Source organism: Lutra lutra, chromosome 4 (assembly GCF_902655055.1).
Source record: "Lutra lutra chromosome 4, mLutLut1.2, whole genome shotgun sequence".
Taxonomy (NCBI): Eukaryota; Metazoa; Chordata; class Mammalia; order Carnivora; family Mustelidae; genus Lutra; species Lutra lutra.
The window spans coordinates 111,898,883-111,917,609 of NC_062281.1; the positions used below are offsets into that span (position 1 = coordinate 111,898,883).

The 18,727-nt window shown below is 41.6% G+C and overlaps 1 long non-coding RNA gene across 1 annotated transcript in view; it reads left to right on the forward strand.

Moving 5' to 3' along the window:
* Positions 1–15,076, forward strand: part of LOC125096920 (uncharacterized) — a 46,510-nt gene extending 31,434 nt beyond the window's left edge. Inside the window, exons 4-5 of the long non-coding RNA XR_007126442.1 lie at positions 934–1,035; positions 14,757–15,076. This is a non-coding gene — a long non-coding RNA (uncharacterized LOC125096920). The remainder of the gene's footprint in view (positions 1–933; positions 1,036–14,756) is intronic.
* The last annotated feature ends 3,651 nt before the right edge of the window (positions 15,077–18,727 follow it).

The window sequence follows — 18,727 nt, forward strand, 5'->3', positions numbered from 1 at the left end:
ACAGAATTTCATGTATGTTATGGGGGAGGCAGTTATGTTTTGTCAATGACATGCTAATGATGAACTGGTCTGAAAGATGTAAAGGACGTTCACCTGTAGTAACTGGTAATTTATTAGCCTTAGCTGCTCCTCGAGATCAGTATCACCTTTTCTCATAAAACGTAGTTTTGGGGGGGCTTGCCATCAGGATCTGCAGTTTCTAGAATTTAATTTATTCTTTGTGAAAACCAGCGCAGCATTTACTGCTGTACTCTGCTGTACTCTGTACCTGGTACGGAGGCTTAAATACGTTTAAACTCAAAAAGTGCTCATAAATTATTTTTTTGGCATAACTGAAGTGAGCTTGGCTGTCAGGCATGCTCAGTTTCAGCCAAAGGGCGGGGGATGTCAGCAATCCCTCTTGCTCAGCTGTAGACAACAAGAGTTAAAACCAAAAACAGACAAGACCCCACCCCCCTTAACTCATGCTCTAACTGAAACCCATTGTTCTTATTTCTTATGGCACTTTCTTGAGGCATTGATGAAGATGTTTTGCAATGACTGGAACATTCCAACAGCCAGACCAGAAAAGCCCTGAAAGCAAGAGAATATCTAGAACACCTCCTATATCTGTTCCTCTGCCCACGATTACATGCTGAACACACATCATCCCTCACCTATGATTGTGTACCCTCTGCCTGCGCTCTTGCCTGTACCCCACCCCAGCCTCGCCCTATGAAACTCTAGGTGTCCATCTTGTGGGTGGAGAGGTCAGTTGTTGAGCTTTGAGCCTGTCACTTGCCTGGGCTGCCAGCACCTGAAATAAGTTTCTCCCTTTCTCTTTTCCAAACCCTCATCTCTTGAGTTACTGGCTTCTCTTGCAACAAATTTATCTGAGTTTGCTCAGCAACAGTTGACAAACCCAGCCAGGAGCTATGCTTTCCATTTGTCCAGAGACCCTTCTGGATTTCCTGGCCAGGGTAATGCGCCAGGAGTCACACATTGGTTTCCTGAGTCAGCAGCTGGGATGGATCCATCAGCAACGGAAAAGAGGAGGTTGGTAGTTCTGGACAGTTCGGGGCAGACTTGATCGGTCTGTAAACTGATCCTCTTGATGAGTGACTTCCTGTTCAAAGCAGAGTATACTCCAATATCCATCCCTGTGCTAGATTCTTCCTGAACATAAGCTTGCTCATGCTGTGTCCTCTGATAGATGAGTCTTTATTTGCCCCCTCTCACTGCTATCCCTGGTCTAGGCATCTCGAAACAAAACAATCTCCATTGTCCAAAAAAGTGTAGAAAACTTAGGCCAGAGGCAATATTTATATTTAGAGGAGGTGTCATGATGGTTCCAAAGGATTATTTTGGTGCAGTAGAGAGGGAGACACAGACAAAAGCAGATGCACAAACTGGACCAACATAACAGAGACAGAGGTGGGTACAGGTGCATTATTTATGGAAACATATATGCCTGGTGTAGGAGTGATGATAATGCTGATCTCATCTTGTTCATGTTTGGTCCATGCCCTCTCTTGGGGCTACATGTTCTGGGCCCTTTGGAGATTAATACACATACTATTTTAGAAATGCCTGCCAAGGCCGGGATTGAGGGAGGCTTGTTGTGGCCTCCTGTGAATTTGTTAGAGATAACATAGTCTTTTCCCTTCCTGCTGCACAAGTGGTACCATGAGATCTAATGAAAGGTTAGCTGCTAGTTAGGTGCATATGAGCCCTTTGAGGTGTGTGTGAACCCTTTGATTTCATGAGAGTGCCCCTCCCCAAATGTCCCCTTGCTCTATATAATTTGTGGACTGAGGTCTGGACTTCGCAGAGAATAACTATGCAGCTGCCATGAATCATCCTCCACCCGATCCCCTCCACTGTTAGTTGCCCTGAATAAAACTGTGGAAACCACCTGGAGTTGTCTGCTTCCTGTTCCAGTCTCAAAGAGCCTTCTCAGTTTGGGGGATACTTTACTGTCTCTCCCCCACCTTCCAATACCTGGGACACCCAAAACTGAGTCTCCCTCTTGGTGGCTGTCCAGCCAAAAGACATAACTGAGCCAAAGAATTGGGAAAGGAAGAATTTTACTTGTAACAAGTAAAGGAGAACACCAGGGATGGGGGATAGTTCCCAAGGCAGTGTTTCCTCAAACAACAAAACCTGGGAAGTTTTAAGTTAAGGATGAATAAGTATATTCATGAAGGTAGGCATGTTCAAGGGGTAATTCAGCATGGGATTGGGGCAAAAGTCATCTTAAGGTGGACTTAAGAGTCCAGGTCTTAGTTGATTGAAATCACAAGGGCTGGCAAGAGTTGACATTATCAATTCTCTGGCTCCACTTGGTCCAGTATCTGAGTTTAAATCCTGCAAAGATAAATCAAGAGTATGTGTCAGGTCAGTTTTTACTTTTGAACCAGCTTTGGGAGTTTTATTGCTGATTTTTTGTTCCTGAGCTGATAGTGTCTGTTCATTGTTGCAATCTTATGTTCCTTTAAAATCATTATATACTGGGTTCTATTTTGCAATTTCAACATATCCCAGGAAGTTCTGCAAAAAAAAAAAAAAAAAATGTGCTTCGTCAAGTAGTGCTGGGCAGCCATAGATCACAAGATGGCTGGGAGCCCAAGGTGACTTTTCTTCTTTTTCAAGATTTTGTTTATTTATTTGAGAGAGCACAAGAGAGGGTGCACGAGCAGGACCGAGGGTCAGGGGAGAAGCAGACTCTTCGCTGAGCAGGGAGCCCAATGTGGGGCTCAATCCCAGGACTCTGGGATCATGACCTGTGTTAAAGGCAGATGCTTAACTGACTGAGCCACCCAGGTGCCCCTAAAATAAAATTTCTTATGTCAAGAAAGCTAAGTCTCATCTTTCTTTCTCCAAGGACTGTTAAGGAACTTTCTTGTTCAAGTTTAACAAACTATTAAAACCAAAAATAGACAAAACACTTAACTCACGCTCTAACTGAAGCCCATTGTTCTTTTTTTTTTCTAATTTTTTTAAAAAAGATTTTATTTATTTATTTAACACACAGAGATCACAAGTAGGCAGAGAGGCAGGCAGAGAGAGAGGAAGGGAAGCAGGCTCCCTGCTGAGCAGAGAGCCCAATGTGGGGACTCAATTCCAGGACCCTGGGATCATGACCTGAGCCAAAGGCAGAAGCTTTAACCCACTGAGCCACCCAGGCTCCGCCAAAGCCCATTATTCTTATTGCTTATGGCACTTTCTCAACGCATTGATGAAGATGTTTGGCAAAGGCCAGAAAATTCCAATTGCCAAGCCAGAAAAGCCCAGATAGCAACAGAATGGTTAGAAGAGGTCTCATTCTCTGCTAAATACAGACCAACCCCCACCCATGATCACACACCCTCTGCCTACTCTCTTGCACGTACCCAACCCAACCTCTCCCTGTAAGACTCTAGGTATCCATCTTGCGGGTACAGAGATTCAGTTGCTAAGGCCTGAAACTGCCACCTTTCCTGGCTGTCAGCACCCAAAATAAATTTCTCCCTTTCTCTTTTCCAAACCCTGATCTCTTGAGTTACTGCCTTCTCCTGTGATGAGTTTATCTGAGTCCGTTCAGCAGGAGTGTTGGCAAACTCAGGAGCTATTTTTTTTATTTGTCCCACCTCCCGGGGAATCCCCATGATGGAGCAGGTGGTCATGGCAGTGCGCCTGGGCTTACCTTTCATTTCCTGAGTTAGTGGCTAGGATAGACCAGCTGTGATAGATCTGTTGGTAACGGGACCCCTAATTCTTTCTGCTTACAATAGTGAGCTGGAAGTTGGGTGAGTTTTTAGAGCACTAAGACAGAAGTGTGAAGCCAAAGTTGGTGGTCGAGGGGTACAAAGACTGACCTATCAGAAGACCCAGCATGTGCAAATTTATGTGCGGGAGTAATTGGGCTTAAGGGTAGGAAATTGGAGGAAGTGTATAGATTATTAATTAGTCATTTTATTAATCAATTAATTAAACAACATTTTTGTTTTAGTTGTTTGCTAAGCAGAGGAGTCATAAGGTCTAGTAAGATATATAGATTAGGCCTGCCATGATTTTATAGTCTGCTATGGAAAAAAGATGAGCATAATAAGTTAACTGAAGGTAAAAAAAAAAAAGTAAGTTAACTGAAGGGATAGTAGGAGGGCAGGAAGGAGGTGGTTAGAGGAAAATGAGGGGGGCCGGTGTTTGGAGGTTGGGTAAATGGGTGAAGGGGATTTTGGGGAGAAAAAATTTTTCTCTGTCCTTCAAAGTTTTTTTTAACTGGTCTAGGAATTAAATTGACGGGAGACACGTTAACAGGAGAAGGTCAAATTTAATTACAAATGTACCCATTATTAGGTGGGACTACACAAGAATATGAGACCCAAAGGCAGCCAGGTACTTGAAGCTTATGTGCCATCCAGAACTAAGGGGAGAAGGGTGGGGGTATGGGACCTCAAAGGGAAAGAAAGCAATTCACAGGAAGATGAAAATGAATAAATGTGTGACAAACAAATATCTGCTGGGCCTACAAAAACAATGGGATAAAGAGAGGAATTTTAACAAACAGACTTTGCTAGGTCCCTTGCAGTCTGCCACACCAAGTTTGCAACATACTGTATCTATCTATGATGATAGTTCCTTTCCTAGAACAGTTCTAACTAAATTTTTTCAGTCAGTGATAGGGAAGTACAAAGGTTCTTCCTGATCCTTTTGTTTCTTGGGAAAAAAATCAGTTAAAAAATAATCCATATGGCGGGGTGCCTGGGTGGCTCAGTCAGTTAGGTATCTGCCTTCAGCTCAGGTCATGATCTCTGGGTCCTGGGATAGAGCCCCGTGTTGGGCTCCTTGCTCAGCAGGGAGTCTGCCTCTCCCCCTGCTCATGTGCTTTCTCTCTGTCTCAAATAAATAAAATCTTTAAAAAAAAAAAATCCACATGCCCAAAAGATATATTTTGGGGTGGCAAATTCTGCTCCCCTAGGGTCAAAAGGTACAAACTTAATAAATAATAAATGTCATTGGGATATAATGTGTAGCATGGTGACTACAGCTAATTTGGAGGTTGCTAAGGGAGATCTTAAAAGTTCTCATTACAAGAAAATAAATTCTATAACTTTGTGTGGTAATAGATGTTAATTAGACTGATTGTGCTGATCCTTTCACACTATATACAAATATCAGATTATGTTGTATAGCTGAAATTTACATGTTATATGTCAGTTACATTTCAGAAAAAAATAATAATAGCATTGTTACTCCACAGAGAGTTTTTTATTTTATTATAAATTTATTTTATTTAAATTCAATTAATTAACATACAGTATATTATTAGTTTCAGAGGTAGAGGTCAGTGATTCATCAGTTCTATATAACACCCAGTGCTCATTACATCATGTGCCCTCCTTAATGCCCATTATCCAGTGACCCCATCCTCCCACCCTCCTCCCCTCCAGCAACCCTCAGTTTGTTTCCTATAGTTAAGCGTCTTTTATGGATTGTCTCTCTTTCTGATTTTGTCTTATTATATTTTTCCCTCCCTTCCTCTATGATCTTCTGTTTTGTTTCTTAATTCTACATATGAATGAAATCCTACAATAATTGTCTTTCTCTGATTGACTTACTTCACTTAGCATAATACTCTCTAGTTCTATCCATGTCATTGCAAATGGAAGATTTCATTTTTTTGATGACTGAGTACTATCCCATTGTGTATGTACACACACACCCCACATCCTTTTTTTAAAAAATTTTAATTTATTCATTTGAAAGAGAGAGAGAGTGCACAGGAAAGCATGAGCAGTAGGGAGGGTCAGAAGGAGAAGAAGAAGCACACCCCTCACTGAGCAGGGACACCACCACCCCTCTCCCTCCCCCACCCCAGATGCCGGGCTCAATCCCAGGACCTCAGGATCATGACCTGAGCCAAAGGCAGATGCTTAACTGACCAAGCCACCCAGGTGCCCCCATACCTTCTTTATCCATTAATCTGTTGATGGACATTCGTGCTCTTTCCACAGTTTGGCTACTGTAGACATTGCTCTTATAAATATTGGGGTGCAGGTGCCCCTTCAGATCACTAGATTTGTATCTTTGGGGTAAATAACTAGTAATGCAATTGCTGGGAAATAAGGTAGTTCCATTTTCAACTTTCTGAGGAACCTCCATAGTGTTTTCCAAAGTGGCTGCACCAGCTTGCATTCCCACCAATAGTGTAGGAGGGTCCCCCTTTCTCTGCATCCTCGCCAGCGTCTGTCATTTCCTGACTGTTTAATTTTAGCCATCTGTCAGGTGTGAAGTGGTATCTCTTTGTGGTTTTGATTTCTATTTCCAGAGTGATGTTGAACATTTTTTCATGTGTATGTTGGCCATTTATTTCCCTGTCTTCTTTGGAGAAATGTCTGTTCATGTCTTCTGCCCATTTCTTGATTGGGTTATTTTTTCTTTGGGTATTGAGTTTGGTAAATTCTTTACAGATTTTGGATACTGGCCCTTTATCTGATAAGACACTTGCAAATATCTTCTCCCATTCACCCAACAGTTTGTCTTTAGGTTTTGTCTACGTTTCCTTTGCTGTGCAAAGGTCTTTATCTTGATGAAGTCTCAATAGTTCCTTTTTGCCTTTGTTTCCCTTGCCTTTAGAGATGGTTCTAGCAAGAAGTTGCTGCAGCTGTTCAAGGTCAGAGAGGTTGCTGCCTGTGTTCTCTGCTAGGATTTTGATGGATTCCTGTCTCACATTTAAGTGTTTCATCCATTTTGAGTTTATTTTTGTCTATGGTGTAAGGAAAAAGTCCAGTTTCATTCTTTTGCATGTAGTTGTCCAATTTTCCCAGGACCATTTGTTGAAGAGATTGTCTTTTCTCCATTGGGTATTTTTTCCTGCTTTGTCAAAGGTTAGTCGACCACAGAGTTGAGGGTCCATTTCTGGGTTCTCTGTTCTGTTCCATTGATCTATGTGTCTGTTTTTAATGCCAGTACCATAGTGTCTTGATGTTTACAGCTTTGTAATAGAGCTTGAAGTCCAGAACTCTGATGTCACCACTTTGGGTTTTTTTTTTTTCAACCTTCATTTGGCTACTCAGGGTCTTTTTTGATTCCATACAAATTTTTTTTAAAAGATTTTATTTATTTATTTGACAGAGATCACAAGTAGGCAGAGAGGGAGAGAGAAGAGGAAGAAGGCTTCCTACTGAGCAGAGAGCCCGACATGGGGCTCGATCCCAGGACTCTGGGATCATGACCCAAGCCAAAGGCAGAGACTTTAACCCACTGAGCCACCCAAGTGCCACTCCATGCAAATTTTAGGGTTATTTGTTCCAGCTCTGTGAAAAATGTTGATGGTGTTTTGATAGGGATTACACTGAATGTATAGATTCCTCCGGGTAGCAGAGACATTTTTACCATATTTGCTCTTCCAATCCACTCAATAGAAATTTTTGAGTTCAAGTATTTTTACTTAATTTTTTCCTTTGTGTTGCCTCACTTTATTAATTTTTTAAAAATTTATTTATTTGAGAGAGAGTAGGGGAACGAGCAGGAGGGGCAGAGGAGAAGGAGAGAGAATCCCAATGGACTCCACACTGAGTGTGGAGCCCAGTGTGGGGCTTGATCTCAGGACCCTAAGATCACAACCTGAGCTGAAACCAAAAGTCAGATGCCCAAGTCCTTTGTCTTGTCTTATTGAGTTTGATTTCAACTTGATATTGACAGAGGAAAATAAGTACAAAAACAAAGAATATGTAACTTTGGCTAAGAGAAATATCTGTATTTATAATTAAGCTGTTTTACCAAAACTAAAAATATGTAAAGATGTTCTTTATAGAGCTTAAAATCTGAGGAGAGGCATTTAGGTTATAGGTTAACTATAGGTTAACTATAATAGTTATCAACCTAACTTTTAAGTTGAAACTTTATTTCCAACTAACTGTGAGACTTCAGGTCAGTCATATAACTTCCCGAATCTTTATAACTTTCCTGATCTTTAAAGTAGATGTGTGGGTCGCCTGGGTGGCTCAGTGAGTTAAAGTCTCTGCCTTCGGCTCAGGTCGTGATCCCGGGTCCTGGGATCGAGCCCCACATCAGGCTCTATGCCTGGCAGGGAGCCTGCTTCTTCCTCTCTCTCTGCCTGCCTCTCTGCCTACTTGTGATCTCTGTCTGTCAAATAAAAATAAAATCTTTAAAAAAAAAAAAAAGTAGATGTGTATGCGGAGAAAGAAAAATAAGAAAAGAAAATGAGGGGAACACAGAAGAAACATGGGGTGGGACAGTCCAGAGACATGAACCTGCCTGAAACATCTGGATCACTGCAAAGCATTTTCAGTGGTAGGAGCCGGAGGGGCAAGCAGCAATCATATTCTCAAGGGCTTTGAGTAATGTATGTAGAGGTGGAAAAATAATTTTCCCTCTACCATGTAAGGGTTAAGGACGGGCTGCCCCAAGATGGGATACTTTGGCATGAAGATTATTTTGAGTTAAAAAGCAACCAAACCCAGTAGATTCAGGAAAAGCTCTCTACCTCTTCCTAAACTGCCTAAAAATAGTATAGATAATTTGCTTTAGGAAATTTATCACCATAGAGAACTTCATTATAATATGAACTAGGTACAGTAGCCAGGGAGGAACCTAGCTAGATCTCCATGTCCCATTGTTACTGAGTGGTGCAGCAAACATTTGTTTACCAAATATTTATTCTTTTTCATCTTTTTTTGAATTACATTCCTTCTTTTTGAAGTCCCAGACCCCTATACCCTTCTCCATAGTTCAGGATGACATATATACCTAATTCCGCCTGTTTTTGAAATGTCCACATCTGTGTGGATTTCTTGTATGGAAGAAATTAAGTTTGATTTTTTCCCATTATTCTGTCCTATGTATGTCAAGTTGATTTTTTGTCCAGCTAGAAGGGCCTTGAAATGGACAGGAAAGTCTTGCTCTCCAACACCTGGTGTGGTTGGTGGCAAGATACTTTTAACTTGCTGGATGTCATTCACCCCAGACACTGCTGTAGCTGAGAGATACCTGGCAAATAGTTGGCAGAAGGTAAAATTTCTTACCATGTCAGTCTCCGGGAATTGCTGTCTGTGGAATCTGAAGGAGAGAGGTGGTATCTTTTTTCTCTCTTTCTAAATTTAGATTAGCAGGAGAAAATGTTTTTGGAATCAGTTCTTTGGTCTTAGTGATTCTTTGTTTGAAATTAGTAGAGTACTCTCGTTTTTGATCCATTTCCTCCTAGGGATGGGCTTTGTTTCTCTTTGTGTCTTTTATGTCTTATGTCATAAAAAGGACAGAACTCGGGCACAGCCCTATAATCCTGCTGTTGGAGCTGACCCCACAGACTGGTAAATTCACAGTTCTCATCAGACCAGAGTCTGCTTAGACAAACTTTGCTGTGGCTTACAGGTTGTTGCTGAGGGACAACTTGGGAGCCAAAGCGGCAAAATTGGTGTGCATAGATTGAACACTTAAAAGCTGTTAGAACACTTGCCACCTCAAGAAGACTCCCCTGTTAGGATAAGCTGGTCATGGGTTAGATGGGTTGGGATTCCCATGGGCTGGGAATGGGTTAGACTGACACTAGGTCACCTGCCAAACTCACGAAAACTTCCTTGCAAAGAGGAACACTGTAAAACAACACATAATCCTATGACACATCCCTCTGAAGTATGAGTTTGGGTCCAAGAGACCAAAGACTTAACTAAAGTTGTTAAAGTGCATCTATTTTTTCTTTGGTCTTGCCCTGTGTCCTAAGGGCTTGGCTTTGTGACTAGTGAGAATATCCTCTTTGGTCTCTACCATCTGGAGGGTGTACTTACTGGGGGGCACCGTGGTGGCCACTTCCACAGACTGGGGATCTGAGTTTCTTTCTCTCTTCAGTTGTGCCATCTCACAGGAGTGTTTGCCACGAGAGATTCTAGCCCATAGGGGCCTTTGTTGTCTGAATGTTTGTTGCTTGTTCGTGCTGGAAAGTCTCATTCCAGAAATGCCTGCCCAGTGTCAGAGGTCAGGGGGTCTGTGACTGGAGGGGTCTCATGATTTCATGGGAGACTGGAGACACCGTTTTCACCACGGCATCCTCACTTATTGTACAGCAAAGGGCTTTTGCTTACTTAGATTAATTTTGGGAGTAAACTTTTGGATCATGGGGACTACATCATCTCTCCCCTCTCTGAATGCCTTTGCATCTTTGGTTAAGCCATTAAAAGGCTGATTGGTTTGAGTTGCTATTAATAGATCCTCTCATCAATGACTAAGTGATGGATCCTTTAAATTGGCTATTTTTTTTTTTAAGATTTTATTTATTTATTTGACAGAGATCACAAGCAGGCAGAGAGGCAGGCAGAGAGAGAGAGAGGAGGAAGCAGGCCCCTTGCTGAGCAGAGAGCCCGATGCGGGGCTTGATCCCAGGACCCTGAGATCATGACCTCAGCCGAAGGCAGCGGCCTAACCCACTGAGCCACCCAGGCGCCCCCTAAATTGGCTATGTTTTTAAAGAATTATATATTTTATGGAGAGCTTTCAATTGTCTTATTAGTATAATAGCTAGCCTCAGGGAGTCCCTTGGCAAATGAAAAGAACAATAACGATCAGACTTAAGATATAAATATAAATGTCTGCATCTAATGTAAATTCCTCTTCTTAAAATCCATCCTTATCTACCTGTTTTAACTTTTCTTCCCCTACAAGATTTACAGGGGGCACTCCAGCCTAATCTCTATGTTTGAAGAATACAGGTTGTTCATGTAGATGCTGGACGCCAGGAAATGAATTTAACAAAAGCATCTGAGACTGGCCTCAAGGCTCACTTTACTCCTATCTTCCAGGGCTCTGTGATCAGGCTCTGCCAGGCTCAGGCATTCCTATGCAATGCCCTTGGAGGTGTATTGTAGATCCGCCACTGTATCTCCTGGAGAGTAGCAGGTCTTTTAAATTATAAGGCCTTTTACCTCCACTTTCAAAAGATCTTACCAAATTTAGAGAGTAATGCAAAAGATTATTTGACTGTATTCACAACTTCCCCTTCATAGAGGAAAAAGATCACCAAAATTTCTCTTAGGTCTTCCTACAAATGATCTGCAAAAGGCTAATATTCGGGGGCTAATAGAAACCAAGGTTAAAACAGTGCACCCAGAACAAAGGCTTTTGTTAAAAATGCTTCACACAGATTTTACAAAGATAAATCTTTTGATTCCTACTTTAGTTAAAAACTCTCTCATATACAAAAGAAGAGTGAATTTAGTTTAAAAAGGAACAGGGCCAATTCCTTCGTATTACGGCTATAATTTCAGTTATTTGGGGAATTAGAAACAACTGTCTTTGCCTTACAAATTTCTACAAAACCAAAAATGCAGCTCTAGAAACAAGTCAAAGCCCATCTATTTTTACCAATCCCCAAACCTTGCCTGTTCTTCTCAAAATGTTTGTGGATATTATAAAAGATCAAGATATTGGAATAAAATTGTCCTATACTTGCAAAAAAGAAAGATTTTACATTATTCTTCTATCCCTTGAAATTATAAATCTTATCTTGTCTTTAAAATGTAAACATAGTCCATAATCTCCTGAAACTGAAGAGGGAAAAAAAAGGGAGATGGGGGTGGTGGTGGGGGAAGGGGTGGGGTGGAGAAACCTTTTAAAAATGCAAATTGCCCAGACTCTAGCACCTCCAAAAGACAGACATGCTGTAAATATCCACCTAGGAGAAAACTCAGAAACTCCATCTGTGCCTTTATCATGTAAATTTTCTACCCTAGCTTCGCTAGGGCCTAAGAGCCATTCCTTGAAACCCAAATTTTAGGGAGAAGTGTTTCATTGAGGGGGAAAAAAAAGAGTCTTTGGAAATTGGACCTTTACTATCCTCTCCACAAATATTAGTAAAACCAGTGTAAGATTTTGGTTGCATCTTGTTTGTGTATTTGTATGTGTGTCCAGATATGTTGTAGATGTGAAATATTTTCTCTACGTCTGGCATTGCTAAAATTAATTTGTAAAAGAGTCCTGCTTAATTAAAGACAAGGAAGTTCATATGATTAAGGGAAAATATTCAGTATTGAAGCTAATTTAAGGTTGTTTGTTTAATTAAAAGAGATATGTCTTTATAGTTATCAGCATTAAATATAAAACTTTTATTCTGCTTATATTATAAAAGTCAAATAAGTTTATGTTGTTTCTGTTGTAAAATTTGTCAGAAAAAAAGAATAATGATTGACATTGTCTAATGTCTCATGAAGTTTTATGGGTAGTCTAAATAAACATTATTGTAAATAAAATAGACATTTAATAAGATAAAAAGATTTGTAGGCAAAACTTTTTTTTTTTTTTTTTTGAGTAAGCAAACCTTTAAATGGTTCCCAAAATCTTTGGTAACCTGACACTTTAAAGTTTTGCTGACGTAAATGATTAATAAAGTTATATTCATCAAATATCTAGATCATTTTCAAATAAGAAAGTAATGAAACATTCGGTACTGAACATAGGTTTACCTACTTTTATTACAGAGAAGTTAAAGATAAATTTATGTCTGTTAGTAAACATGTCTTAATGCTTTATAAAGAGATCATACTATGAAAAAGCACATTTCTAGAAAGTATGAAATATATTCATAAATTTGCCAACCCAAAGAATTCTGGTTTGAGAGTTCACAATTGGTTATGTAGGGGCACCCCAAGGGCAGGCCACTCCACGATGGGTCACTTTGGTGGCATCAATGAAGTTTTAGAATGTAGGTGAGGTCCGGAGCTGACCACCAAGAACGAATTCTTAAGACCTCTCTGGTGCAAAAGGTGATTTTATTAAAGCACCGGGCAGGACCCGTGGGCAGAAAAAGCTGCAGCTCCGGGTTTGTGAGGAGCGGTCACTTATATACTTGCAAGTTGGGAGGGGGGTCAGGGATAGTGTAAATCTCTAAGGAATTTTGGAAGCAAGGTTTCCAGGCCCTTGAGGGGCTAGCTGTTGTTGGGAAAGGTCACTTATTACCCTCTAATAAGCCTCAGTCAAGAGTCCCTTCAGATGTATATCGGTGGGCCATATGATTGGGGATGATCGCCAAAACAGATCTTGGGCAGTGGAGAGATAAAGGAGGTTTCCAAAGGAATTTTTATATGTTAAAGTAGACTTACAGGATCCTGGTTGTGGTGGGAGAGGCGGTCAGGCTAGGATTGCCTTTTGCCTTTAGCAAAATATTAAGGTGGAGGCAGTGGAGTCCCTAGGGGAATATCACTCTGCCTGTTTCAAGGACTTGTCAGTGGGCTCTAGGTAGTAAGGAAATTTAGTAACTTTTCTTCTGCCTCTGTTTCCCACATCAGCATGAATATTCGTTGTGTTTTTTTTTTTTTTTAAGATTTTATTTATTTACTTGACAGACAGAGATCACAAGTAGGCAGAGAAGCAGGCAGAGAGAAGAAGAAGCAGGCTCCCTGCTGAGGAGAGCGCCCGATTCGGGGCCCGATCCCAGGACTCTGGGATCATGACCTGAGCCGAAGGCAGAGGCTTTTACCCACTGAGCCACCCAGGCGCCCCAGCATGAATATTAGTTTGAGTCAAAAGCCAGAAGATTCAGGAAAAGCTCTTTATTATCCTCCTCAACTGCCTGCTGGTACCAAGAAGAGAGCTATTAACAGAGATTCCTCTTTACCTGAGAAATTTATCTGCATAATAGGGGAAGCTTTGTTTTCTACACATCTCCTCTGACCTTCCTGGCAACGGTCCTTCTCCCCTCTGCATCCTCAAACCCTTTACCCTTCTCCTTAGCTCACATAAGCTTCCTATTGCTTCACTGCCTTTGGACTTTACTGTCCGTTGTGGATTCCCTGTACATACAAAATGAAATGTGATTTTCTCCTACTACTCTGTCTCATGTCAATTTGATTCTTAGTCCAGCTAGAAGGGCCTTGAAGGGGACAGGAAATATCTCCATCCTTCCTTTCCTCATAAAAAACCCTCACTTTCACCCTGCAAGTGGGACACAACTTGGATTACTCCCTGTATCTGTGCTCCCTAAATTGCAATACTTGACTACAAATAAAACACTTGTTTGCCTCATTGTGTCTCTTTAGGATGCAGTTTTTGAATGTAGGTGAGGGTCGGTGGGGTGAGGTCTGGAGCTGATGACCAAGGAAGAGTTCTGGAGACGTCTTTGGTGCAAAATGGTGGTTTATTAAAGCAAGAGGACAGGACCTGCGGGCAGAAAGAGCTGCTGCACTGGGATTGTGAGGGGTGACTGATTATAAACGATCGGTTTGGGGGAGGTAAGGAGGTAAGGAAAAACGGAGGTTTTCAAAAGAGCTTTCATATGCTAAAGAGAACCTTCAAGATACCCGAGGCCTTGCCAGCATCAAGTTAAGGTTGTTTTTCCCTCTAGTAAGGCATTAACATTAAGACAATGGGGAGCTTCCTTCTGGAAGTTAGGTTATTGAAAAGAATGGGTATTAAGGAGGGCACGGACTGCATGGAGCGCTGGGTGTTATACACAAACAATGAATCATGGAACGCTACATCAAAAACTAATGATGTACTGTATGGTGACCTACATAACATAATAAAAAATAATAAGCATAGTAAGAAAAAAAAGATTGCTTTTTTTCTTGTAAATCACTAAGGCATTTGTAAACTGAGGGAGGCTCCTGTCCAGCAGGACTGTAATTTCTCTAAGTTAATCATTTGTCTTTTCCTTCCCTTAGTTTTAGGGTAAGCAGGAGTGCCTGAGGAATGTCACATATATCCCACCTTGGAAGGGGGGGTTGTTTGTGGGGTGTCAGCTCGTGTTTTGTCCGCAGCTTGCCCTCTGCTCCCTCATTTATTTTCAGGTTAAATAGTCCACACAGGAGGCTGAGTATACAGTACCAGAGCCTTTGGAAGAAACTAGGAGAAGGTGGAACCACAGATGCTAAGAAAATAATATCAAGAAACTTGGGAGTGACCAACGGTATCCAGTGCCACAAGAAAATAAAGATGAGAGAAAATTATCTTTTGAGGTGGAGAAGGCTTACATTTTAATTGAAGCCCGGTGTTGTTACCCAATGCTCAGTAAGCCTGTGTCTGAGACACCGGTTTTGAAACAAAAGAAGCAGCCCTCGGTGCCTTGGTGGCTCAGTCAGTTAAGTGTCTGCCTTCTTCTGAGGTCATGGTCTCAGGGTCCTGGGATAGAGCCCTGCATCAGGCTCCCTGCTCGGTGGGGAGTCTGCTTCTCCCTCTCCCTCTGCTGCTCTCTCTCTCAAGTAAATAAATAAAAAAATCTTAAAAAGAAAAAAAAGAAAGGCAGCCCAGCAAGAAGGCAGGAGATTATTCCCAAAGCTGCCTTGCTTGTGTTGAGCCTAGGGACAGATTATATATGTTTGGGGAAGGAAATGAGTTCGTGAGAGGAGGGTGCAGTGTTTCTTGAAACCTTCAGGGAGGGTGACTTGAAACAGTTTGGAGGTATGCATTCTTTCAGACAATGAGGTGCCACTTGGGACCTGGTACGATTAGGTATGTCAGATAATTTCAAGACAAATGTTACTGTTTGGTCCCTTTAGGTTTCTACAATCAGTGGGTGAGCAGAAAGTTGCAGGAAGTTGGAGTGGAAAAAGCGAAGTTAATGATTAATAAGATGTGCATAAAACTGTAATTAAGTAGGGAAAAAACAGAACGTGGAGTGAAGTTAATAATGCAACTAATAAACTATAGTTGTACTTATGCTTTGAAAACAGGTCTAGGAACCAAGCGTCTGGCCTCACCTCCTGCTTATATTCTTCAACCTGGTCTAGTGGCTCTACTGGAAATTTCTACATGTTTACTTTGTGCCTTCAGAGACTCAAAGTTCATGTGCACCTGCATATTTAGATCTATTGATTAACTTGGCAGTATTTGGTAATGAGCAGGATGACTGGGCTGATTCTCCAACAGGTCACCCACTTTAATGCAAAGCTAGTCTGATGATAAGTGCAGTCCTCTCACTCAGAGCTAGGAGATAATAGAAAATATGTACAGATCTTCCACGACTTACTGCTACTGATCTATCATAGCTGCTAACCTAGGACATGAATAGGGAAGCCCTGGCCAGCTGCTGTGACCAGCCCCTCAGTCCCAGTGAATCCCCAGGGGGCTGGAAAGCTTAGCTCCTGGCTGGGATTGCCAACACTCTTGCTGAAACACTTGAATAAACTAACTGGTCACCAGAGAAGCTGATCACTCGAGAGGCTGGGATTTAGAAAAGAGAAAGGGAGAAAGGGCAAGTGGCAGGCTCAAGCCTTAATAATCAACTTTTTGCCTTCAAGATGGATACCTTAAGTTCTACAGGGAGAGGTTCAGGGGGGTACATGCAAGAGAGCAAGCAAAGAGCCTGTGATCATGGGTGGGGGTCAAGATGTGTTCAGCATGTGATCATGGGCAGGGAAAGGGAGGTGGTCGTATAGGCATTCTTTTGCTACCGGGGCTTTTCTGGCCTGGCGATTGGAATGTCACAGTTGTTGCAAAACATCCTCATTCATGCTTCAATAAAGTGCCATGAGAAATAAGAACAATGGGTTTCAGTTAGAGCATGAGTTGAGTGGTCTTGTCTGTTTCTGATTTTAACTGTTGGGGTCTACAGTTGAGCGAGAGGACTCACTGACCTTATGATGGGTTATGCTCCGATAAAGCCATTGTACGTTGAAAATATTGTAAATCAAAAATGCATTTAATACCCCGAACCTACTAAACTTTATCGCTTAGCCTACCCTACTTTAAATGTGCTCAGAACACTTACATTAACCTACGGTTGAGCAAAATCATCTCACCCAAAGCCCATTATAGAACAAAGTGGTGAACATCTCATGTAATTTATTGAATACTGTCCTGACCATGAAAACAGAATGACTGCATGGATGCCGAGTGGTCTAAGTATACTGGTTGTTCGCCCTCATGATTGCGAGGCTGATTGGGAGCTGTGGCTGGGTGCTGCCCAGCATCACAAGAGTGTCATTCTGCATATCGCTCGCCTGGGAAAAGACCAAAATTTAGAATTTGAAACACAGTTTCTACTGACTGTGTACTGCTTTTGCACCAATGTGAAGTTGAAAAGTTGTAAAAAGGCAAACAATTGTTATTTCAGGGACTGTCTATATATTGGTCTCTGCCCCCAGTTCCTAGCATGAAGCTCATAAAACCCTTGTAATTTCCTAAATGATAACATCACTTGAACCATCTTTGTTCCACTGATCTCCTAAATCCTTTGGAATTTCCTGGGTGTCTTTTGATAGGAGTATCTTTTTTTCTAAGAGGTGGCTCTTGGTGGGCTCCCGGCTGGTGGTATGTCACTAGAAAAGATGAATGATTGCTTGGGACTTTTAGCAATCCTCCCCCCATCACCACCATTCTCTGGAGAGGCACTGGAAATTGAGTTAATGATCCAGTAAGCCTATGTGATGAAGCCTCCATAAACATCCCCCAAGTATGGCATTTAGGGAGCTTCTGGATTGAGGAGCACAGGCAGTGGTATGGAGAGAGTGGTATGCTGGAAGAGAACATGGAAGCTCTGTGCTCCTTCCCACATACCTTGTCCTGCGCATCTCTCCCATCTGGCTGTTCTTGAGTTCTCTCCTCTTACAGTGAACCAGTAATCTAGTCGGTAAACTGTTTTCCTGAGTTCTGTGAGCCACTTCAGCAAATCAATTGAACTGGAGGAGGAGGTCGTGGGAATCTCTGATCATAGCAAGTTGAGAAGAACAGGCCAATCATTGGCATCCGATGGCATCCTGCAGGACTAAATAAACCCTTAACCCGTAGGATCTGACGCTATCTCCAGGTAGATAGTGTTGGAATTGAGTCGTAGGATACCCAGCTGGTGCCGCAGAGAATTGCTTGGTGTGGGGACAAACCCCCACACGTCTGGTATCAGAGCGTTTTGAGTGTGGTAGTAGTGTCAGATTAAAGAAGAGACCCCTAGGAGGAAGAGTAAGGTTTTTGTTTGTTTGTTTTTACAGAGGCTTTGTCAAACTTTCAATTGCTGCATTCTTTTTTTAATTAAGATTTTATTTACTTATTTGAGACAGAGAGAGAGAGAATGATAGAGAGAGAGCACCAGCAGGAGAGAGAGGGAGAAACAGGCTCCCCGCTGAGTAGGGAACCTGAAGCAGGACTTGATCCCAGGACCCTGGGATCATGATCCAAGCCGAAGGCAGATACTTAATCAACTGAGCCACCCAGGCACCCCCAGTTGCTGCATTCTTAACCTGAAACAGTTGCCTGACATTTGCAGTAAACCTACAATATGAACAAGAAGAACTAAAATAAAGTGAAAAAAAAACCTGACTCCTGAGGAAATAGGTAGGTATCTCAGAGAACAGAAACTATGTAATAACAAGATTCCAAAAAATTTAAGAAACTCCTGAATCCATTAAACAGAAATAGTACAAACTTTAGGCTATGGCAAAGAGCACACAATCCATTTTTTTTTTTTATGAGACTGACGCGCTGCCTACTGCATTAAGAAGGCACTATAATGCATTTTTTTTAAAGGAAAGGCTATTTAAAATCTTTAAGAAAAAAAAAATAATCAAGAAACTCATGGTCTAAATGGATCCATCCTAAAATAGGAAATCCATGGACATAAACTAGAATGGAACAGATTCTAAGCAATAGATGGAATGAGGAAGAAGCTGGGTGACATTAAGGATATTGTCTGGAATGTGTCTATTTCTTCATGTCATAAGAAAATAAAAATTATAAGAAACCCCAAGGCAAAACAAACAAATGTTCAACAGTACAGGAAAGGCACATTCTAAACAGGAAGCAACCTGAAATACGGCCCAATTTCTAA